The sequence below is a fragment of the Mauremys reevesii genome, linkage group 5, assembly GCF_016161935.1.
Source record: "Mauremys reevesii isolate NIE-2019 linkage group 5, ASM1616193v1, whole genome shotgun sequence".
Classification (NCBI taxonomy): domain Eukaryota; kingdom Metazoa; phylum Chordata; order Testudines; family Geoemydidae; genus Mauremys; species Mauremys reevesii.
In genome coordinates, this window is record NC_052627.1 from 35,177,096 (window position 1) to 35,202,477 (window position 25,382).

The 25,382-nt window shown below is 43.0% G+C and overlaps 1 protein-coding gene across 20 annotated transcripts in view; it reads left to right on the forward strand.

Moving 5' to 3' along the window:
• The window catches only part of EMCN (endomucin), a 184,628-nt gene that overhangs the window by 56,129 nt on the left and 103,117 nt on the right, over positions 1-25,382 (forward strand). The window lies entirely within an intron of this gene.

Genomic DNA, 25,382 nt, shown 5'->3' on the forward strand with positions numbered 1-25,382 from the left:
ACCAACAGGAAGAGTCTAATCAATTGAGATGAGTTATCATCAGCAGGAGAAAAAAAACTTTTGAAGTGATAATTGAGATGACCCATAGAAGGTGTGAGGAGAGCTTAACATAGGGAAATAGATTGTACATGGCCAAACCGGACAGTCTCTATGCAAAAGAATAAATGGACACAAATCTGACATCAGGAATCATAACATTCAAAAACCAGTGGGAGAACACTTCAACCTCTCTAACCACTCAGTGACAGACTTGAAGGTGGCAATTTTGCAACAAAAAAACTTCAAAAACAGACTCCAAAGAGAGACTACTGAACTCGAATTAATATGCAAATTAGATACAATTAACTTAGGTTTAAACAGAGACTGGGAATGGTTGGGTCATTACACTAATTGAATCTATTTCCTATGTTAAGTTCTCCTCACACCTTCTATGGGTCATCTCAATTATCACTTCAAAAGTTTTTTTTCTCCTGCTGATGATAGCTCATCTCAATTGATTAGACTCTTCCTGTTGGTATGCATACGTCCACCTTTTCATGTTCTCTGTATGTATAAATATCTCCTGTCTGTGTGTTCCATTCTATGCATCCGAAGAAGTGAGCTGTAGCTCACGAAAGCTTATGCTGAAATAAATTTGTTAGTCTCTAAGGTGCCACAAGTACTCCTATTCTTTTTGCGGATACAGACTAACACGGCTGCTACTCTGAAACCTATTTTAATACTTCAGACCTTTAATATGTTGTGCTCAAGCCATGCTATGACTTTCACTGGGAAATCTGCATTAACTGCCAGATTGCATGCTGATATCAGGAAATGAGTCTTCAGCTACTGGAAACGTGCTGCCAAATATAACGTGTTTAAGTAAACATGGAAGCAGAGATGGTTGTTTACAGTCCACCTATTCACCCTTCAGAGTTGCTGTGCCATGTAGCTCCAGAACGGGAATTCTGAGGTTAGAAGTACAAAGGAGATCATCTAACTAAGCGTCTGAGGACTTGTCTATATTTACTGGGGGATTGATGCATCAGTGGTCGATTTAGCGGGTCTAGTGAAGACTGACTAAATCACCCACAGATTGTTCTCCCATCAACTCCTGTACTCCACTGGATCGAGAAGAGTAGGGGGAGTCGATGCGAGTCCTGTTGGCATTGTGTAGTGTGGACCCCATGGTAAATCGGTCTAAGCTATGTCGATTTTGAGTTATGCTATCCACATAACTCAAATTGTGTAGCTTAGATCGAATTTCCCCTATAGTGTAGACAAGGCCTAACTGTGCTCCCGTTGAAATCAGTGGGTGTAGGATCAGCCCCTCTGTGGTAGATGTTCCACTTCTGGAGGTTTCCTTTCTAACTTGGAACTGTGGTGCAATTTAAACTTAGGGGCATACCCTAAGAATCTTAGGATCATTTAGTTATGTCGACACTAGAATTAAAAACCCATGGCTGGCCCATGCCAGTTAATTTAGACTTGCAGCGTAGCCTAGTGGGCCAGCTTACCTCTATTATATTCACTGCTTTGCCTTATAGTCCACTTTATTATATTCAGCAGTAATGCAAGGAACCTACAGTCTTGTGTCCTGTAAGTTATTGACTTCAGTGGTTAGCATGAGGCTTGAGGCCTAAGAACTTTCTCATAGATAAACTTAGGTAACTCTTAAGTTTTGGGTAACTGGAGGGTAGGGGGGAATTTTGTCCATAATGACATCAGCCAACCACAGAACATGAATTGACACCAGTTTCTGGAAGGTTTTGGATGAGACATCCAACTGCAAGAGTGCCATGGCAACAGATTGGCATATAGGATAATGGGCTAAAATCATAAATACACTAACCCATAGAAGAAGGACACCTTAACATTGATAAGGGGCGGAAATACAAATAAGGAAGAGGGGAGATATCTCTATTGAATGTCCATTAGACATGGTAACGTCAGTGTAACGTGTTACAAAAGTGGCATCCCAGGGCACTAGGGGAGAGAGATGTAGCCCTTGGGAGGAGCCAGAATGATAGCCACTGGGGAAGATGAAGAATGTGGTGGTGATAAGTAAGATAATGGATAACATTTCAGGCTGTTCTGCAGGGGATGGTGAGAGTATGGATGTTCTGATGTACTTTCTGTATTATCTCTATCTACCTTAGTGAGTTAGTGTGTGTGTGACTTTACTAAATGTATTATTAAATTATTTGTAAATATAAAACAGTTCCTATAGTGTGAGTGTACATCTGTGCATGTTGGGGTTCCCAACTACATACTAATTTTAATAATTTTGGGCCTGATCTTGGGACAAGAAACTGTCAACCCTCAAAGTGATAACTGAGAATTTTTATTCATAATCTATAGATCAGGCTACAGCAGGGCTCAGGGTGTGGGACTGTTTAATTGTGATGTAGATGCCCGGGCTCTAGGACACTGTGGGTTGGAATGGTCCCAGGGCTCGAGCTGGAGCTCAAGGTGGAACGTCTACACTGCAATTAAACAACCCCGCAGCCAGAGCCCTGTGAGCCTGAGCTAGCTGGCATGGGCCAGCTGCGGGTGTCTAATTCCTGTGTAGACATACCCGTAGGCCTGGTCTACACTAGGGGGGGTGTCGATGTAAGATATGCAACTTCAGCTATGGGAATACCGTAGCTGAAGTCGAAGTATCTTATTCCGACTTACCTTCCGTCCTCACGGCACGGGATCAACGTCCACGGCTCCCCCGTCAACTCCGCTACCGCCACTCGCTCCGATGGAATTGCGGAGTCGACGGGAGCGCGTTTGGGGGATCGATATATCACGTCTAGATGAGACACGATATATCGATCCCCAATAAATCGATCGCTACACGCCAATACGGCGGGTAGTCCGGACTTACCCTTACTGTGAGGCTTTCAAAAGTGCTCAGCCTTGGCCTAATTCAGCTCCTATTACTTGACTTAATATTTTCCTTTAAAGTAAATCTGACTGCTTATGAAAGGTGCTGGATAGATAGAAACGGAGACTGAAGGATCTAATACAGAGACCACAGATAACACAAGCAGTGGTAGTGTATGGCCTTCCCTGTTCTACCCAGCCAACCTTTACAAAATATCTCAAACACCATTCTTTTTAAAAGTCTGTGCCAAACTGGAGGGGTTTACTCAGTGTTTAACTGAGCTCTTACTCTGGAAAAACCAGTTTTTCCTCCCTTGGTTTTCACACCTCCACTGCTAGAAGAGGGCTTCATCCTCCCTGATTGAACTAACCTCGTTATCTCTAGCCTGCTTTTTGCTTGCACATATATACCTGCCCCTGGAGATTTCCACTATATGCATCCGACGAAGTGGGTATTCACCCACGAAAGCTCATGCTCCTAAACGTCTGTTAGTCTATAAGATGCCACAGGACTCTGCTGCTTTCACTCTGGAAAAACTCAGTCAAGTCCATGGAAGCTTGTCTGAGGAATGATTGAATAAAAACTAAGTAAATACCTCAGTATTTAGCTTAATGGTAGCACAGAAACTGCATCAACACTTCTCTGGAGGTATGCCTTCTATGCAAGAGATGGTGATTCAGTTCCAGGGCCATTCAATCCTTGGTCTGTCTGCTGAGACTGACAACAATTCTGTGCACTCAATGCTGTGCGCTCTCTCTCCGTTTGTGTACACACACACACACACTAATATTAAATAGTTTTTATTGGCACGTAGCACTACTCATGGTGTACACAGGGGCAGATGGTTTGGTTGAAACTGATTTGTGCAATTTCACTAATTCAAAACAGACCTAAATCTGGCTGTTATGGCCATTCTGGGGATTCCTCCAGTGGCGCAGGGGTATGACTTAGGGCAGAGGAAGTGGCTTGGACACTGCTGCATCCAGCTGATCCCTAGCAGCTCAACTGGCCTATTGAGACTATTGGCAACTAGCATAAGATAGAGCAGCCATTAGGTTACTCCGAGAACTGGGGCAGTGCCAGCCAACCCTGATACCAGGGAGCTGGGTTCAGTGCTACCTTTAGTTCCCCTCTAACCTGACATTCACCAGCACAGGGTAGATGATATGGAGGATATGTATCATCACCTCATTTCACAACAGTCTGTGTCACATTTATTAACTAGCAGCATTTGATAGTATTAGAGGTTGAATATTTCATATAATTACAATTGTTTATCCTATTTTCGGGTATTGTAAAATCAATTGTCAATCAAACAAATTCCTTTTGACCTCTTCTTCTTTTAATACACAAGAAAATAAGAGATGTTCACCCATCACCTATTCAGGTGGATTCCTTGAACTTTTTTGTATATATAAACTTAATCTATATGGTCTGTATAAGTTGGTCTTGTAAAGACTCTGGCTGGTCCGCAGGAGAGCTGAGTTTGGTGCACAGCTCTGCTGCAGGCTCCCTGCATGACTGTGGGCCTAATTTTGCAAATTACAATGTTTGGGCTGACCCCTGCGCTTGTGCAGGGCCCAAATGACAAGGTCTGCTTATATGTTGTATCTTGCAGGATCAGGGCCTAAATGTCTTGTGCCTCAGTTCCAAATCTATAAAATGGGTATAATAGATTATTTCCCTATTAGATTGCAAGCTCTTTGGGTAGGGACTGTTTGTACAGCACCTAACACAATGGGGCCCAATCACAATGGGGATCCCTAGGCACTACTGTAATAGAAATTATAACTAATAATAATTATCCATTTCAAAATAGGCTGTCTCCATTGATATTTTTTTTCCTATCTCTGTCTGTGTATTTATTTGCTTACTTGCCAAGCAAAGGGAATTGACTGGAGGTTTTGTCCTATATTCAGGGTTTAAAAGAGTACAGTACCCAAACCAGAATCCACCTAACAATATTTTAAGCAGTGATCAGCAGGATGAAAGGGGGGAAAAATCAGTGATTCACTGAAGTTTCACTGCCTACAGCCTTCCCATCTGTCTTCATAGTGGTTTCCCTGACTTCTTTGCCTAGTAAGTGATATGCAGTTCTAGAAGCTCAGAAAAGCTGCCAGCAATTATTGCAGGAGCAAAAGCTCCATGTATAATGTCTTATGGACAGTGGCTTCGTGGTTTTATAATGTCTTCCCATGCAAACCTGTTCAAGTTTTCCTTGCTGCAATGTTGAATTGCTCTTTAAGATGAGCTGTTTCAAAGCCATACATCCTTATACTATTGTGACATTCCCCAAGGTACAATCTGGACAGATGAACAGCTGTGTCCTCTCAATCCTCCAACTTGGGGTGCCTTTCACACTTCTTAGCTGTGAGAACACCCACTCCTGGCCTGTTCACACACAGCCTCTAGCATGCAAAATCACTCCCAATTGAATGAGATGAGTGCTTCTAGACAGCCACTTTTGAATTATATTGCAGAGTGACACCAGCAAATTCCCAGTTCCAAACTTGTCCCCAGAAATGTGTGTCTTGTACTGCGCAGGTCTTTCCTTCTGTGCAGTACAAGCTCATAGAAAGTCTATGATTCTATGAAACTATCAGGGTTGGAAGAGACCTCAGGAGGCCATCTAGTCCAATCCCCTGCTCAAAGCAGGACCAATCCCCAAATAAATCATCCCAGCCAGGGCTTTGTCAAGCCTGACCTTAAAAACCTCTAAGGAAGGAGATTCCACCACCTCCCTAGGTAACCCATTCCAGTGTTTCACTACCCTCCTAGTGAAAATGTCTTTCCTAATATCCAACCTAAACTTCCCCCACTGCAATTTCAGACCATTACTCCTTGTTTTGTCATCTGCCACCACTGAGAACAGTCTAGATCCATCCTCTTTGGAACCCCCTTTCAGGTAGTTAAAAGCAGTTATCAAATCCCCCCTCATTCTTCTCTTCTGCAGACTAAACAATCCCAGTTCCCTCAGCCTCTTTTCATAAGTCATGTGCTCCAGTCCCCTAATCATTTTTGTTGCCCTCTGCTGGACTCTTTCCAATTTTTCCACATCCTTCTTGTAGTGTGGGGCCGAAAACTGGACACAGTACTCCAGATAAGGCCTCACCAATGTCGAATAGAGGGGAATGATCATGTCCCTGCTGGCAATGCCCCTACTGATACATCCCAAAATGCTGTTAGGTCGTCTTGGCAACAACAGCACACTGTCGACTCGTATCCAGCTTCTTGTCCACTGTAACCCCTAGGTCCTGTTCTGCAGAACTGCTGCCTAGCCATTCAGTCCCTAGTCTGTAGCAGAGCATTGTATTCTTCTGTCTTAAGTGCAGGACTCTGTACTTGTCCTTGTTGAACCTCATCAGATTTCTTTTGGCCCAGTCCTCTAATTTGTCTAGGTCCCTCTGTATCCTATCCCTACCCTCCAGCATATCTATCACTCCTCCCAGTTTAGTGTCATCTGCAAACTTGCAAAGTTTGTCACTTCATTAATAGAAAATGATATGCACAAACCCTATTATCTCAAATGGAGGTCAATCCAAACACACTGGTTTAGATAAAAACAATAAAACAAGTTTATTAACTACAGAAAGATTGCTTGTAATCACTTAAAATGAGGCATAAAAGTCAGAACTGGTTACACAAAGAAATAAAAGGTAACATGCAAACTAATACCTAACTTATCAAGCTAAATTAATTCAAAGGAAAGGTTTTTTTCACCACCTGCTTTCACTAGCTGAACTCTTTCAGTCAGGATCCCTCCCCCAGTTCAGTGTTCCTTCAGGTGTCGATGATGTGAGCAGAAAGAAAGGGAGGAGGGTTTTGGGGCTTCTCATTTCTTATAGTTCTCTTCATGGGCGGCTAGTTCTATGGGCCCATGATGCCTGGGCACCAGGAATATTGAATAATGTTGAATTTTCAAATGATACCTCACAAGGCATACTTTGTATAAAATGTATCATAGTCTTGTAATAGTGGTGAACGTAGGGGTACAGTCTACCACAACTGTTACTCTGTAACAAGAACAAAAAAATCTTGCATTTCAGCATAGTTCACTTTTCTTAGCTTCCACTTGATTTGTCTCCTATCATTGATTGGTACTTGATGGTAGTTACCGTTTAGGGATAAGCAAGCCCAACCCAACCCAAACCTCTGATATCACCAGCCCAGAACTTAGGAGCATTCTAGGTCTAAACTTTGCAGCAAATGTTTATTACGTTTTAAATATGTAGACTGGAGTGGGACTAGGAGTTTGTGCATTCTTTCTACACCAGACCCACAGGCAAGCCACTGAACATATAATTCTGCGAAGCCTTTCTGCTTCATGTGTGAGCGTATGTGTGTGTGCTTGGAGCGTATGTGTGTGTGCTTGGAGCGTACGTGTGTGCTTGGAGGTCTGGAGAGCAGTGGTGGATTGAGGAAGTGCAGCTCCAGTACAGCACTATATCAGGGAATGAAAGGGAATCCCTGGAGCAGCAGGAAGACGGTTCTTTGTCTTCTGCACAGGTAGCCCTTTGCTGCACTGGATCCCAAGGGATTGGGAGATTATGGGAGACGAACCTGCCTATTCATCCCATAAGGAATTAATCACGCACCCTCCCTCCCTCCAGTGATCTAAGGGTGAAATCCTAGTCCCACTGAAGTTTTGCAAAGAGATGGGAGTGCCGAAAGAGCAAAACTATCTTTGGGTCCAATAAATGATATATTTTGGATTTTATCTAAATAGTTTCAGTCACAATGACTAAATTTCAGGGGTAGGCCTCACCTAAAAATTTGTAAATGCTCCTGTTACAAGTCAGGGCAAGATGTACCTTTCACCTCTGTCTCCCCACGGGCATCTTTCCAAATGAAAGGCTTAAACCCACACTATTTAGATTGAAATCCCACAGTTCATCTTTACTCTTAGACTGGGTGACCAGGACACAGTACCCCCTGTGTTATTAACTGTGACCTCCGGTCCAGCTGGATTTTGGCTCCTGTTATATACTTCACTCCAGGGAGCCAGTATGAAAGTGCAGTGATGGGGAACAGCTTGTTCAAAACAAAGAATTATTTATCCATAGGAACATACACAAACAGAAGAAAGAAACATTAAAACAAAAGGCCTATATGAATACTATTTTTACCTAACCCTTAGCCTTTCCTTGCAAGGTGAAGTAGCCCCCCCAGCACCGGGGATCAGTGAGACAGACTGCACCCCTCCAGCTTTTGCCTCTTAGTCTGATCCCCAATGAGTGTCTCTTCCTTGAGTTCTCAGGCAGTCTTTTATTCATTTCAAAAGACTGGGACCCCTGAACCTAGTCCATCTTGTTCATGCACCTTTGCAGTTGGGCTGGAGGAAGACTTTCAGCAATGGGTTCGCTGAATAGTCCATCTGAGCACCATTAATTTGATTACTCATTGAATGGTTCCTGGTACAACTGGAGATCTCCAGCTGGAATTAACCATATTTGACTGGGGATACATACAATAGTCATAAAAAATAATACAGATATCTCCCACATTCTTCACAGATCATCAACATTTCAGTCAATAAATGTATCAACAACTACAAGTTATTAGTATCGAGTAAACTGTTAGCATCTGATAAATTCCATTTTATCTTCTGTAATTTCACAGTTCAGCCTTTGATCCTGCGGACACTTAAGCACGTGAATACCTTTATGCATCTGAGTATTGCCATTGAAGTCAAAGGGACTACTCGCATTTGTAAAGATACTCACTTATTGTCATTGCATGCACATAGCTGTCAGAATTTTTGCAGGTTCATCTTCAACTGAGCACTGCTCTATATATAACAGTTGAATCATCACTAAGGAATCAACTGCACCGATTAAACTAAATCAGTTTCTAAAGCAGATTAAATTGCTGCAACTTTTATATGTGGACAAGGCCTGAGACGACAAAAGATGAAATTTTAATTTTACTTGAAAAAATTAGTTTCTAGGAATAGGATTATACATTTGGATTTGATTTGTAGTTAAGATTTTGGCTTACTTTATGTCTAAATATGGAATAGGTTTGAGATTTGGCTTTGATTTTTGTTTAAAGTATAGTTATATCCTGTAATTATATTTCCTAGATTGTGAAGGGTCCTGGCAAGGTCAATAAGGCAATTTTAACAACTAATCACTTAAGTATCTTATTTTTTATTATCTTCAGCTTCCCCAGGGGCCCTCCAATAGTTATGCAGGAGAGAGGGATCCACTGTTTTATTAATTTTGATGGAATATATGGGCCAAATGTATTAATATAACCTAGTTATTGTTGCATTAGGGTTCAGGGTTTGGTATACAGAGACTTCTGCCTGATTAGTACAATGGCAAACACACCATTAGAAGTCTTTTTCTTTTAACCTTTTATTAAAGATACAGGAAAGGAGGAAAAAGTTAACGCATTTCAAATGTAAAGTATTAAATAAGGTTTTGATTTTAATAACATCCCTTGTTACCTTTCCCTTTATCTGGAAAGAGTTTTTAGAAAGAGCCCCCCCTTTTGTCCAACAGTTTTTAGATATTATTAAAGATGCTAATAACTCCATTTGGGGGGGAAGTGTTAATAGAAATGGACTGGAGCTGTCATTGGTGGTGGTGTTAAAGTCCAATCCAATTTTCTAAAAGACAAAACAAGATGAACACACAAAAGAATGAGAAAAAAGAAGAGCAAAGATAGAAAATGCAAATTCTGTCTTTGATGTTGACTCTGACTTGCAAACTCCCAGCTAGAAAAACAAAGGCAGAACCCACATTAGCCATTCCGAGACCTAGCAAACTTACACCAGCATCGGGCTGTTTAGGGCATTGCATTTAGCTGTCTGTTTTTGGTCATGGGCTCACAGTAATGTATATTATTTGGGCCAGCTAGGCCAGACTCTCATTAAGCAGAAGGCAAAAGGAGAGAGATAGGAAAGAGAAGAAATAAGGTGGGGAAGGAAATAGACATATAGGGCAGGGGTGTAAAGACTGCGTGGGATTGACAGTCTCACATCCCAGGCGGTGGTTGGGATTTAGCTGGAGCCAGTAGAGGTGGTGATTTTATTTGAGTGCCTCTTTCTGTCCCAGTCTGGTCAGGACATCTCTTGGGATTAGGACAAAGAAGGTACCAGGAGACACTGGAGGTGGCAGCCATGACGGTGAAGCTCATTCCAGTAGCCAGTTTTTCTCTCCGTAATGTTTTTTAGAGAAGTGATGGGTAGAATAGTCCATCCTCTCATTGTTTGTCCACCAATTAGGGCTAATGTCCAACACAACAATTTTGGTTCACAGATTTCTGGTTCCACGTTTTTCTTATTTACCAGGCATGATCTTAACACAACCATTGAGTTGTATCAGTAGGACTTTTTATGTGGACTAATTCAGTCTTTGTCTTGCTTTTGCACCTTTTCCTATCAACATTGGTGATTATAGGTTATTGTGACATCTTTTTAACTTACTCAGTACTGTTAAGCTCACAGTTAGGGTAAATTTGTAGGCCCAATTATTACAACCCCACTTCCTTAATCAGAAAGGGTTCATGGTGGGATAGTTCAGTTTCTATCTCCTGCCACAGGGATCTAGTCCCATGGAGAAGTTATTTGGGCCAGGGAAGCTTGTTTTAGGCTATTGTGATGAGCTAGGGGACAATAAGTAGACCACTGGACTGGCAGACCTCTGCTTTGATATGTGAGGCTAAGAGAATAGAAGCAGCTACTGAGCAGAGGCAAAAGATGTGGGAGCAACACAGATGGGGAGCCACTACAGTCTAGTAGTTGGAGGTGGGAATGATGCTGCTGAGTCTGCCGAAGTCACGCTAAACACTAGGAAGACAAGTAGCACTGAAGGCCTCTTGATGAGATAGCTGGGAGGGAGGAAGAGGGGTAAGCAGTGGAACCTGATGCAATATCTCTGCTAGGCTTGGGAAGGAGAAGTACACAGCAAATTGTTCCTATACAAAATACTGTCGAGTAATAGTGAGATTTTGGCTGCATCTGGACTAGAACTGGAAAATTAGATCCTTTTTGCTTCTGGATTTGACCTTGAAACAAAATCCTAATAGCAGGTTGAAATCCACGTATTCATGTGCTCAACGGGGGATAGATTTAAGGTTAAGATTTCATACCTGGGTGCCTAAAGTTAGGTTCCTGAAATCCATATTAATCATCTAAATAAGTTAATTTAACTGGAACTGCTGAGTGATTACCAGTTATAAAGATCAGGCCAGCGATCCTGGTGCATCAATAAGGATTTAGGAGCCTAAATGTAGGCACCTATTTTTGAAACTCTTGGAGTCAAATTTTGTGAAGCATTTTTCATTACTGTCTCAAATTTTTCACAAAAACACCTTTTATGATGATGGAAGTTTTCACATAGTCGCCAATCATTCTTATTGCTGTAAATATGGGCAACAGTGCTTTGTGAAACTGACAAATAAATAAAAGTGCAATATTTTGTGAGTGGATGGAATTTTGCTGTTTGCTGGTAGAAATGGCAAAAAATCACCTTTGATCAAACGAGAAATTGCATTGCACTAGCTTTATCACGTTCTGGTCCTGCTGCATTTTTCTTTAATCCCTCTTTTCGTCTTTTTCTTGTTTCAATAATTATGATTAACTTTTGCATTCAGTTATATAATTTAGCGACATCTGTCTTCCATTTATTGTTAAACACAAGGAGCTGTAGGTTCTGATCACCTCTGAAAATCAGGCTCCTAATGTTCTTCTGCATAGTGTATTAGTGCCATGCAGTAACTATTTTTGTTATTTTGCTGGCTGGGAAAGATAGATAAATAAAAATTAGAAAATACTCATGTGTACATTAGTTTTCTTGCAAAGTGAAATTTTGTAGTTCTGTACAGTTCTAGTCATAAGAACAGCCCTACTGGGTCCATCTCGCCCAGTATTCTGTCTTCTGATAGTGGCCAATGCCAGGTGCTTCAGAGGGAATGAACAGAACATGCAATCGAGTGATCCATCCCCTGTCATCTACTCCCAGCTTCTGGCAAACAAAGGCTAGGGACACTCAGATAATGTCTTTGCATCCCTGTCTATCCTGGCTAATAGCCACTGATGGACCTATCCTCCATGAACTTATCTAGTTCTTTTTTTGATCCCTGTTATAGTTTTGGCCTTCACAAAATCACCTGGGAAAGAGTTCCAAGGGTTGACTGACTGTGCGTTGTGTGAAGAAGTACTTCCTTTTGTTTGTTTTAAGCTTGCTGACTATTAATTTCATTGAGTGACCCCTAGTTCTTGCTTTATGTGAAGAAGTAAATAACACTTACTTATTCTCTTTCTCCACACTTTTCGAGATTGTATAGACCGCTATCAGATCCACCCTTAATCGTCTCTTTTCCAAGCTGAAAAGTCCCAGTCTTTTTAATCGCTCCGCACATGGAAGCTGTTCCATACATCTATTTATTTTTGTTGTCCTTCTCTGTACTTTTTCCAATTCCAGTATATCTTTTTTGAGATGGAGCAAGCAGATCTGCATGCAGTATTTAAGATGTGGGCGTACTATGAATTTACGTAGAGGCATTATGATATTTTCTATCTTATCTATCCCTTTCCTAATGATTCCTAAAAGTTAATCATGACAGCTCTAACTGGGATGGTTGGATCTATTTTCTCTGAATGATAACATCTCCAGCTAGTACTTAGCTGGAGCCTTTGTTCAGCACTAATAGGTGTTGCAGGAGGTAATATTAATCTATTCTTTTTCTCCTGTCATTTTCCGTTCAAGCATAGGATTAGGTCCAAACTTAACTTGTTCATTAGGTTTGCTTTGTAATTGATTGCAGTCACATGCTGTAATGGCGACATTGATATCATCATTGTGAAATGAGCATAATAGACAATGTTACTAATGACTAAATCAGTTATTCCCTGCTTGCCTTTCTGCTTCAGTAACATGTCTTCCATCATCTTAAACACCCATCCTTTGTTAACTCGTGGGTATGACACATTCTATCTATGAGGCTTTTATGGGCGCTTCCACAGCTCTTGTAATAATAGTTGATGGACTTGAGTCCGTAATGCACTCTTATCACAGTTACTTGAATTGATTAAATGATAAATCTTCCAGACCACAAGAATGCCTCATTTCTAAAACCCCAGCAGGAAGAATGACTACAGGCTTATCAGGAGAAAGTTTAATTTGTGTGGCAACAGTATGCAATAATTTCACTGAGTGATGATTATTCTATCTATCCATGTGATTATGGAACCTATGCCTGAAATCATAAGGTCCTGTGTATTGCAGTATCCCCTCTGAAAATCAGTCTAGAAATAGTGGATGTCAGCCAGCTACTCATATCACTGGCAGAAATTAAAGCAAGCCAACAGTCTTATACCACGTATGTGCTTCACTTTTTTAGCACCATCAATGTATTTTAAAGCTTTGGTTAGGAAAAAAGGGAAGTAGGCAAGGTGACCATGCTTTTTCAGGATTGTTGCATTAAATAAGATGAACTCTCAAAAGCAGCATTGGATAGGGACTTTGGATACAATGTGGCAGGTAGCAGTGTAATTAGAGCAGCAAACTAGGATGTCCTATATGTGAGCAACTAAGAAAAACAATACCTTGGTGGTATGCTAGGAACCATAAATAGTCTTTCTGAAAACAGACCTCAGTACAGAGAAATTATAGCTCTGTTTTGTAATCACTTTCTGTTGCATTAGCTATTTCAAATTTCAATGAATATAACTGTTTAGTATAATCACATTTTTAAAACTAGAATAGTTCTATGCCTCAACAACAACAAAAAGGGAGGAGGGGGAGGAATCCTAGAACTCTAGGGCTAGATTGCCTTATTTAGAGACAATATCTGAGTTTTTCTACTTTTTGTTTTTAGTGTTGCTCAAGTACTTTCTTGGGTTGGACACTCAGAACTGTGCAAGAAGTCCTTGCTTCTGCTTGTTTCACTCAGCCTTTTTGCTAAGTTGCTTGCATTGTTCTGTTCTGCCTAAGCTGCGCACAAACTTTGAGTTGTTTTAACAGAAACTTACTCAACTCCTTTGTATTCTAGGTAAGGTAGGTCAGATGGCTATAGGGTCAGTAGCACCACTTGGCCATTTTTGCCCTGTCTGTATGTGTTCTTGCCCTTCTGTTGTTGTTTAGGAATAACAAAGAGAATGACCCTGACCAATATGTATCTTTGCGGAAGCAGAAGTCAGATGAGGCCACAGCACTGCTGCTGTGTGTTTGGGTGAAGTGCTGCTTTCTCAGGAGTCTCCGGTTTAATATGCATAAATTACATCAGTGGCTGGTGACTACACTAGAGCATCCTGTATATAGTTCAGCAGGAGAACTGTGTTTTCTTGCCATTTAAACCTTTCCAGAGATATGTAGAGCAGAGCCAGCAGTATAAATGTAGAGACATGTCAGTCCTGGTTGGAAATGACCCTGGACAACAGCAACTACAGTTGCTCAGGATGCTGCTGAGATAACCTCTAGCTGTGAGGCTAGGAAAGCTCAGAGATATATTATTTTAGTCAGCAGATCACACTGGGTTTGGACAGTGTGATGCAACGTTGCTTGCGAACCTTTATCGCTGCCCCTCATTTACATAAACACACACACTTTTCAACTTGCACCATAACTTCAGGCTTGTGTAAGAAAACAGGTGAGAGCAAAGGGGTTGATGCTCAGCAAGCCACTCTGAGTAATTTACTTGACTTCCTTGAAATTTTAGAGGAAGTTGGTTTATTAAGCCCATAATGTACCTGTAAATAATGGGATGAGCTAGCTCATGGTTGGGACATGTGTTTATATATCTAAGGATAGTATCCCATATATCTCTTTTTATATATGTGATGTGTGTGGCTTGTAATCTGTGAAAGGGGCCACTTTCAAACTAATTCATATTAAGAATCAATATGTGATCTCCTACGACCTCATAAGCCTGATTTGCAAAACATTATTTATATAGTAGTAGATATACTGTAGCTTACACATTTTTGGTCCTTTCCTATGTTTTCCCATGCATTCTTTGTCATTCTTTGCTTAGCCCTCCTTTGGATCTGATTCAAGAACATATTTCAGCAGGGGTTAATTTAGCATATAGATTGTTACTGTACAAATCCAAACATCTAAACCCAAATGAAAATACAAATAGAGGCCTGTATGAGGAGTACTCAGTCCCTGTTCATAGAGTCACAAATCTGAATATATTGCAGACTGAATATAGTGCAGTGCTTATCTTTTTTTTTTAATGATTTAATGTACAAAGCTGACAAGATTCAACCCTGTGTTAATATAATCAATTCCCATTATTACAGAACAATCCTGAATGAAATATTCCTGAAATTCAGGTAGTAGTGTTCCCTTTTAGGCAGTTTTTACTCTGTAGGCCAGCTTAAAAAAAAAAAAAAGGTTCTAGGTATACCCAAGCTGTCTGGACTTAGAATTTGGAATAGCTATAAGTAGAGACGGATATGTACAGGAGCATCCGTAATGAAGAACTGACCAGAGATTTAACAAATCACTAGAACCATGTGTGTGAAAAATTATGTACACTTTCCAACTATTTGTGGATAATTTGAAATACCAAGATGCTTTTATTTTCAATTGGACACTTACTGGCTACGCTGATAGCAATACATCCGACGGAAAATATTTTATCTCCTTTATATCTGACATAAATTGAAAAGTGGAAACTGAACCGGAAAATATTTGTGATATCTGTAAAGGAGCAGCTATGCGGTTCACTGAGCAGCTGAATTATTTGGGGTATATTTTAGAACACCTCAAGGATCTTGCCCTCTTGTCTTGGATACTCTGTCTCCTCATTATCAGACAAGAATTTGGATCGGATGTGCCTTGTTTGTTGCTGTGCATCAAAAAGTGCCTGTTTGGCAGGGCTCTGTGTGATACTAGCAAGAGGAAGTCTGAAAAACACTAAAGGAATGCAAGAATGGGAAGTCAGACACAGAGGAGAGGCAGCAATTGTTGCTCTAGATAAGCGGTTCAAGCCACTAACAGTGCAAGCCTACCAGTGCTGAAAGTTGGATTGGAGTAATGGAAAGAAAGCTGGAAGGAATGGGCAAAAAGCAAAGTATTAGGAAGTGTCAAGGTTCATGAGTGGCCTTTTACAACAAAAACAAAAACATTCAAGGTGGCAATTGGATCAAGAATCACAATTTGTTAACTCTGGATACCTTATTATTCACTTCAGAAGCAGCCACAAATTATGAATCCTGCCTAACCCATGATAGGGCAGGGCGAAGGAGAGCATTTAAACAAATGTCTTGGCCCATCCAATTCATCACTGCCTTTATCTACCATAGATCTAGCTCCTCCCAGCTGTCATACCACCTGCAAGCTCTGTCTTGATGTAGCCCCTATTCTACCCTCTGAATCCTCCCATAAACCCCCATAAGTACAAATGTCAAAAGACATGAAGATAGTGACAAATCTTGCATTCATGCAAGTTGTAGAAATTCTTTTTCAGTGACTTCTGTTATGAGTGAATGAAAACACAGGTTTATAACAGAAGCTGGGTTGCAAACTTCACCGTAGTTTTTGTTAATGAGAAAGCTATAATACTATATTATGTTTTCATATTTTGGGCTTTTTACAATCAAATGTTCTATAATTAAGAGGAAACACTGTTTTGGGGGCACTAGTGGTTTGAACATAAAGTTGACATAGTTAAATACTGTAGCTTATGCAGACCAATATGTTGTATATGCCCTCTCAGGATTGATCAGAAAGCTGATATATTTTTCCAGGGGAAAACAAATGGAAAAAGAGAGCCACAGAAGTTCAGCTCATCACCACCTTAATGTTCTTCAGCATGATGCCTACACATATTGAAAATGACAGAACAGAAAGTAAATATGGATGCACAGTACTGAGATATGCTTTAGGTACCTGTCTTCCCACACTGCTGTTTATTTTTAACCGTGTCAAGAAGAATTAGCTCATTTCAATTTAACACAATGAAGACAAGATTTGTGTCTGAAAAGATAGTGGTTGGGTTTATTCAATCTTTTTGGAAAATTAAGGCCTGGCCCAAACACATACTTCTGTTTTGTTTCCTCTGAGACAGCCAAGATTATAATCATTCCATGAGTTTCAAATCACAAGAGAATCTGAGACTGACTCATTGTTTCCCATTTCATTAGCTCAGGACAGGATGCAAAGCTCGTTAACACACTTTGGGAGTCTTTACAAGACATAAAATCACATGCACAAATCTGTAAGCTTCCATATTTAATTTTCCTCCTGAATTGTTTATAACTTCTCTTGCAGCTCTCTAGATTCCCCACCCATAAGCATGCAATTTGGCTTGACGCAGCCCAGTCACATTCTCTCCATCATCCTCCCTCCACTGCTGCTGTCAGCATGTCTGAGTCTGTGTCTGATCAGTGATGTGGCAATATTAGCACATCAGTATTAATAGTTCTTCGAAAGTGCAGCTTCTCATGTTACCCACAAGCATCTCCTTCTCCTTTCCTTGTGGTGTTTAGATGGATATTTGTTGTTAACTAACACATTGCCTCTCCAGGTCAGGAATGTGACTTCTGATCAGAAAGACAAGAGGCAGCCAAGCAGTGGATGGTTTAGTTGCTAAGTAACAACAAAAAAAGCCAAGTTCTGCTCTCAATTATACCATACAAGTCTGGAGCAGCTACCAAAGCCAGTGAACCAGATCCTCAATTGGCATAGCTTCATTAAAATAATAGAGCTATGCTGATTTACTCCAGCTGAGGGTCTGGCCCAGGGGAGATAAGCTACATGGGTGTAAATGTAGTTTTGAGGACATTTTGATCCTATTTTCTCATAAATAAAGACGCATACAAACAATTCGGTATCAGCTGAAAGTCTAATTGCTACCTCAGAAGTTTGATCAAATCATATGTGGTAGACCTAGTATTTTACAAACTCTCTATTGGCTTAGGACACAAGCGGGGTGAGGTAATATCTTTTATTGGACCAACTACCTTTGGTGAGAGAGACCAGTTTTCGAGCCACACGGAGCTCTTCTTCAGTCTGGGAAAAGAATTCCCAGAGTCACAGCAAAATGCCAGGTGGAACAGATTGTTTAGCATTGCCCCATATTGTAAGGGACCATTGAAGATAGAGTGACCTGTTAACACCTCTGTAGTCATCAGACAAAAAGCGGTGGTTAGTGGGTTACGGATTGTTGTAATGAGCCATAAATCCAGTGTCTCTGTTCAGTCCATGATATTAAGGCTGTCTACACTGTGCAGCTTACAGTGGCAGAGCCGTGCCACTGCAGCAGTGCTGCTGTAAGGCAGGCAGCGTAGCTGCTCTTTGTTGGCAGGAGAGAGCTCTCCTGCCGACAAAATAAAATCACCTTCAATAAGGGGCGGTAGCTTTGTTGGTGGGGAGAGCATCTTCCGCCAACAAAGCACTGTACACACCAGCACTTTTCATCAGTAAAACTTTTGTTGGTCGGGGTGTGTTTTTTCACACCCCCGAGCAGCAAAAATTTTACTGATGAAAGTGCAGAGTAGACATAGCTTTAACTCCCAGGTTCATCTTTTGATAGGTCAGATATAGAGTTAGCACTTTGTGAAAAGTGTTTACCCACAGGTGATATGTTTTTGTCTAGCATTTTTCTGTGTGAGTTTGAGAGCGTAGTGACTGGTTTCATCCACCTACTTGTTGTTGGGGTATGTAGTGCACTGGATGAGGTATACCACTGTGACGGGGTCCTCAGGGTACAACCTGGACTGTGTGACTGCTGAGCCCCCTGTCCCCACCTGGGGTATCCCTCTCTCACTGTGATGCTGTTCTCAAGTTACGATCTTCTGATAGGCACTGCATAAACACCCAACTGTGTTACATGAATGATCTCCCTGCCACTCATGAACCATCAAGAGGGAGACTCCAGTCAATTTCCCCCAGCTCCCCATTCTTGCACTCCAGACCTCTGCCATCTTGCAGTGGAGAGAAGCCTGGCCAGTGTAAGTTCATCATCCAGTTTGCTCCTCCCTTGTTGTGGAGAGGACACACACACTAGCCTTTGTAAACTGAGCTGAGATTTCCCAAGCACTTCAACCAAAACACACTCTCTTAGGTAAAATATAAAACAGGTTTACTAACTACAGAAACATAAATGGTAAGTGATTACAAGTAGCAGGCGTAGAGATCAGAGTTGGTTACTTAAGAAACAAAAAAATAAATTTGCAGACTCAGTTCTACGAACTAAACAGGATTTGAATCAAGTGGTGTCTCACCCTGACAGATGGTATAAGCAAGTTACAGATCTTCAATACGCAGGCTGGGACTCTTTCCCAGCCTGGGACCACATTCTCCCAGTTCAAAGTTTGTCTTCCAGACATTCCTACAGGTGTTGAGTTGGGGGAGGGAGAGGCCAAGTAATTATGTCACTTCCCCTCTTTTATATGTTCTTCTAGCTTGCTGGAAAGATCTTTTGCTGTGACATGGGGATCAGGCAGTCTCCAATGTATATGTTCTCCCTCTGAGAAGTCTCTGGGATGGCCCTTGGGAGAGAGGATTCCATTGTTGTGCCTGACAGGCTGGTTGTGGGTGTTTCCAACCTCCCAACATATTTCAGTGACACATACAGCAATACTTCATAAATTTCCATATAATGATGGAACACACAATCAAACAGGATATTAATGTGCAACAGATCAAGATTTTTCAAATGATACCCAATACAGCATGCATTGTACCAAACATATCATAATCATATCATAGTGGTGAATATGGGAGTTCCAGGTGCTATTTTAAGGTACTGAGTGTTGCAGCCACATGTTGGGATAGGCATGTGTAGGATCCATTGATATTGAAAGGTGTGTGAGGGGTGATCATTGTAGCAGTGGAGATATGTCTGCAGGCTTTGCATCTGTTGTTCTGGTGGGGACTGGAGCTGCTTTGAGTTGGTGTGTCATGGTCTGTGAGGAGCTTGCTTCTGATAATGAACATGAAGAGTTTGGGGAGGGGGGTTGAAGGCCAGAAGTCAGAGTTCAGGAAATATTTCTTTCAGGTTGGGATCCCCATTGAGTATGGATTTTAGTTGTTTGATACCCTGTATGGGTTCCAGTGTAGGGTGCTAGGTGACAGCTAGGGGTGTGTGGTCATAGAAGGTTTTATTTCTGTATTGAAGCAAGTTTTTTGGGGATATTTGGGTATCCCATTTCATGGTATGATCTACTTCTCCAGTGGAGTGTCCCTGTTTGGTGAAGGCAGTTTTAAGTGTGTTAAGGTGTATATCCCGGATTTTCTCCTTGGAGCATATTATGTGGTAAGTGCTTATGTAAGCGGGGGAATGGTCCCGCTATTGTGGGGAACTTTCCTGGCTTCTGTACTACCCCAGTGAAATAGGCTAGCGAAAGGATCTGAGTCCTCGCTCCCACTTCCTTTACCCAGAGGCCTCCCTGCCTGTGAAGACTCCCCTTCTACTCTCCTGTCTGGCAGAGTCCTCGTAACCCCAACAAGGCTGGGCCCAGGATTCCTGGAGGGGGGCTTGACCCCCAACCCTGCTGTGGTCACCTAGGACAGGGGCTAAGGTGTCCCCACTCTGGAGTACTCTCTCTGCACTGGGCACTTCCCTGACCTACTGATCATTGCATACAATTTAAAGCAAATGCAAGTTATTTAATCAAAAATTAATTTTAAAAAGAATAAGGAAAAATGGAAAAGGTTAAAGGAAAACACATCACAGCACCCTGTGGCAGGGAACATCACAAACAGCGTCTCTTGAACATCAGGGCAGTTCACAGTCTGTTCCTTGGGGTCCTGTGGCACCTTATAGACTAACAGACGTATTGGAGCATGAGCTTTCGTGGGTGAATACCCACTTCGTCGGATGCAAGTGGGTATTCACCCACGAAAGCTCATGCTCCAATACGTCTGTTAGTCTATAAGGTGCCACAGGGCTCTTTGCTGCTTTTACAGATCCAGACTAACACGGCTACCCCTCTGATACTAGTCTGTCCCTTGTAGGTCTCAGGCCCTGGCTGTGCTGTAGGGATGCTGTGGGTTGGACACTTGCACTGGTGGTGGACACACACCTCCGAGCTTTGGGTGGTGGAACCCTTCTTCCCAGCATCAGCCCCCCGTCGGGTTAAGATCTCCTTCCCAGCCTGGCCTGCAAGGACCCTTGGCTGGGGGTGTCTTTCTGCATTGGGTCCTTTGCCCAGAGTCCCCCCTTGGTTGGCCCCAGTTGCTCACTACACCTGGCTCCAGACTGCTCCAGCTCCACTGTTTTAGCTTTGGCTCCACTTTGCCTCAGCACTGATGCTGCTGCTCTGCCTCCAGCCCCCTGTGCTGCTTCTCGGGCCCCTCTGACTCTGTGGCTGCAGCTCTGCTGCCAGCATAGGGTCTGCTTTCCCTGGGCTGTGCCGCTGGCTCTGTGGCTGCAGCTCTGCTCCCAGTAGAGGATCTGCTCTCCCTGGGCTGTGTCTCTGGCTCTGTTGACTTCCACGGCTCTGCTCCCCAGCTCAGCTTGGGCCCCTGCTTTCTCCTTAGCTTGGCCCCACTCTGTCTGACCAAGGCAATTTCAGCTCACATGGAGGACAAGACCCCCCTGGCCTTCTGATTCCCTGATTAGCCTGCCCACCCTGTCAATCAGGCTGACCTGGAGCATTGGCCTCTCCCCATTGTTCCTGGGGACTGTCAGTCTCAAGGTCCTGATTTCTCATTGACCCTTCCCCTTTTAGTGGTGGGAGCTAGCAACCAAAACACCCCCACGGAATGTTAGTAAGGGGGCAATAGTCCCCTTACACTTAGCCCTGGTCTACACTAAGAGTTTAGGTTGAATTTAGCAGCGTTAGATCGATTTAACCCTGCACCCGTCCACACGACGAAGCCATTATTTTCAACTTAAAGGGCTATTAAAATCGATTTCTGTACTCCTCCCTGACAAGGGGATTAGCACTGAAATCGACCTTGCTGGGTCGAATTTTGGGTAGTGTGGACGCAATTCGATGGTATTGGCCTCCGGGAGCTATCCCAGAGTGCTCCATTGTGACCGCTCTGGACAGCGCTCTCAACTCAGATGCACTGGCCAGGTAGACAGGAAAAGGCCCATGAACTTTTGAATCTCATTTCCTGTTTGGCCAGCGTGGCGATCTGCAGGTGAGTGCAAATCTCATCATCAGACGTGACCATGATGGAGTTCCAGAATCGCAAAAGAGCCCCAGCATGGAACGAACGGGAGGTACTGGATCTGATCACTGTATGGCGAGATGAATCTGTGCTATCAGAACTCCATTCAAAAAGACGAAATGCCCAAACATTTGAAAAAATCTCCAAGGGCATGAAGGACAGAGGCTATAACAGGGACCCGCAGCAGTGCCGCCTGAAACTTAAGGAGCTGAGGCAAGCCTACCAAAAAAACAGAGAGGCAAACGGCCGCTCCAGGTCACAGCCCCAAACATGCCTTTTCTATGATGAGCTGCATGCCATTCTAGGTGGTGTAGCCACCACTACCCCACCCCTGTGCTTTGACTCCGTCAATGGAGTAGCACCAGGGCCAGCTCTACCTTTTTTGCTGCCCCAAGCGGTGAAGCAAAGGAAAAAAAAGAAAGAAAGAAAAGCAGCCACAGCAGTGCTGCCGAAAAAGAAAAAATGAAAAAGCTGCTTCCGAACTGCCACCAAAGAAGAAAAAACAAAACAAAAACAAAAAAAACGGACGGAGCTGGTGCCTAGAGCTGGCCCTGAGTAGCATGCAACAGGGATGCAGGTTTTGGGACGAGGAAGATGATAGCTCACAGCAAGGAAGAGGAGAAACCGTTTTCCCCGACAGCCAGAAACTGTTTCTCACCCTGGACCTGGAGTCAGTGCCCTGCAAACCCACCCAAAGGTGCCTCCTGGACCCGCCAGGTGGAGAAGGGAACCTCTGCGGAGTGTATCTTTGTAAATATTATGCATGGTTTAAAAGGAAGTATTTTTAATGATTAATTTGCCCTGGCATTCGCAGCCAGTACAGCTACTGGAAAAGTCTGCTAACGTGTCTGGGGATGGAGCGGAAATCCTCCAGGGACATCTCCATAAAGCTCTCCTGGATGTACTCCCAAAGCCTTTGCAAAAGGTTTCTGGGGAGGGCAGCCTTATTCTGTCCTCCATGGTAGGACATTTACCATGCCAGACCAGTCACATAGTCTGGAATCATTGCATAACAAAGCATGGCAGCGTATGGTCCCAGTGTTTGCTGGCATTCAAACAATATCTGTTCTTTATCTCGCTGTGTAATCCTCAGGAGAATGATATTGTTCATGGTCAGCTGGTTGAAATAGGGTGATTTTATTAATGGGACATTCAGAGATGCCCGATCCTGCTGGGCTGTTTGCCTGTGGCTGAACAGAAATGTTCCCCGCTATTAGCCATGCGGTGGGGGGAGGGGTGAAGCGATCATCCCAGAGAAGTGTGTGCATGTGTTTGTGGTTTAATTGGGTTTGTGCTGCACGTTAACCCAAAAACCACAGCCCCTCCTCCTTTTTAAATGGCCAACCCATTTTAAATGGCCAACCCAATGGCTGCTTGGTATGGGAAATGGGGGCGCTGCTGTTTGAAACCATTCCCACACATTATGAAGGTTAAAGAAACCAAAAGACTGTGTCTTACCATGGCTGCCTGCAAGCCAAATTCTGTTGCCCGGCCCTGCGTGAAAGATTTCTCACACCAAACTGGCATACCCTCAATAAGAGGCAAAATGCAACCTTGTACCGAAAGCATATGTGCTATGTAATGTTAACAGCAAGGTTTACCGTGAAAGAGTCTACCCATTGTTCTCTAAAATGTCTTTTTAACTACCACTCTCCCTTTTTTATCCACCTGCTGCAAATGTTTCAACGCTCACACTATCTTCTCCTTCCCAGAGGCTAGTGAAGATTAGAAGGTGAAAAAAATGCACTCACGATGAAATGTTCTCTGAGCTCATGCAGTCCTCCCACACTGAAAATGCCCAGCAGAATGCGTGGAGGCAGACAATGTCAGAGTCCAGGAAAACACAATATGAATGCGAGGACAGGTGGCGGGCTGAAGATGATAGGTGGCGTCAGCTTGGTGACAGAAGGCAAGAGGCAATGCTGAAGCTACTGGAGGAACAAACTGATATGCTCCGGTGTCTGGCTGAGGTTCAGGAAAGGCAGCTTGAGCACAGACTGCCAATACAGCCCCTGTGTAACTAACCGCCCTCCTCTCCAAGTTCCATAGCCTCCTCACCCAGTCGCCCGAGAATGCAATGGGGGGGGCCTCCGGGCACTCGACCACTCCACCCCAGAGGACTGCCCAAGCAACAGAAAGCTGGCATTCAATAAGTTTTAAAGTGCAGTGTGGCCTTGTCCTTCTCTTCTCCCCCACCTCTCCCGGGCTACCCTGGCAGTTATCCCCCTATTTGTGTGATGAATTAATAAAGAATTTCATGAATGTGAAGCAACAATGACTTTATTGCCTCTGCAAGTGGTGATCGAAGGGGGGAGGGGAGGGTGGTTAGCTTACAGGGAAGTATAGTGAACCAAGGCGGGGGGGGGGGGGGGCTCATCAAGGAGAAACAAACAGAACTTTCACACTGTAGCTGGCCAGTCATGAAACGGGTTTTCAAAGCTTCTCTTATGCGCACCATGCCCTCCTGTACTCTGCTAACCACCCTGGTGTCTGGACTGCGCATAATCAGCAGCCAGGCAATTTGCCTCAACCTCCCACCCTGCCATAAATATCTCCCCCTTACTCTCTCAGATAGTGTGGAACGCACAGCAAGTGGTAATAACTGTGGGAATATTAGTTTTGCTGAGGTCTAGCCGAGTTAGTAAACTGCCAGCGCGCTTTTAAATGTCCAAATGCACATTCTACCACCATTCTGCGCTGTTCAGGCTGCCTGTGTATGGCTTCATGAGCCATGGCATTAAGGGGTAGGTTGGGTCCTCAAGGATAACTATAAGACATTTCAACATCCCCAACAGTTATTTTCTGGTCTGGGAAGAAAGTCCCTTGCTGCAGCTTTTGAAACAGACCAGAGTTCCTGAAGATGCGAGCATCATGTGCCTTTCCCGGCCATCCCACGTTGATGTTGGTGAAACGTCCCTTGTGATCCACCAGTGCTTGCAATACCATTGAAAAGTACCCCTTTCAGTTTATGTACTCACTGGCTTGGTGCTCCAGTGCCAAAAATATGTTTCTCCCTTGGATATGTATTTGAAAGCATAATATCAGTAGAAAATATGTAATTCCTCATATAGTGTCAATGCACACATTTCACTATATTAATGACCAATGTGTGTCACCACCTTTCATGTGATGCCTTACAAGACACTTGTTGGATAAATACTATAAATGGTGTTAGATGTAGTGAGTTTGTCAAGCCTGTTAGGAGTTGCGGACACAGAGTTTGCTGAACCCTTTGCCAGCTGGCACCAATGGCTGTATCACAGAGCTCCACCAGGCTCTCTTTTGAGGAGGAGGAGGAGGGGGGTCAAAGTAGAGGAGGACTCTAGCTCATTAGAATGCCTGGTAGAGAGTTACACTTTTAAGGATATAGTCTCATCACAAGGTGCAGTGAATTAAGATTAGAAATCACTGTACAGCAGAACAAGAATATACCTCATGGTACTATG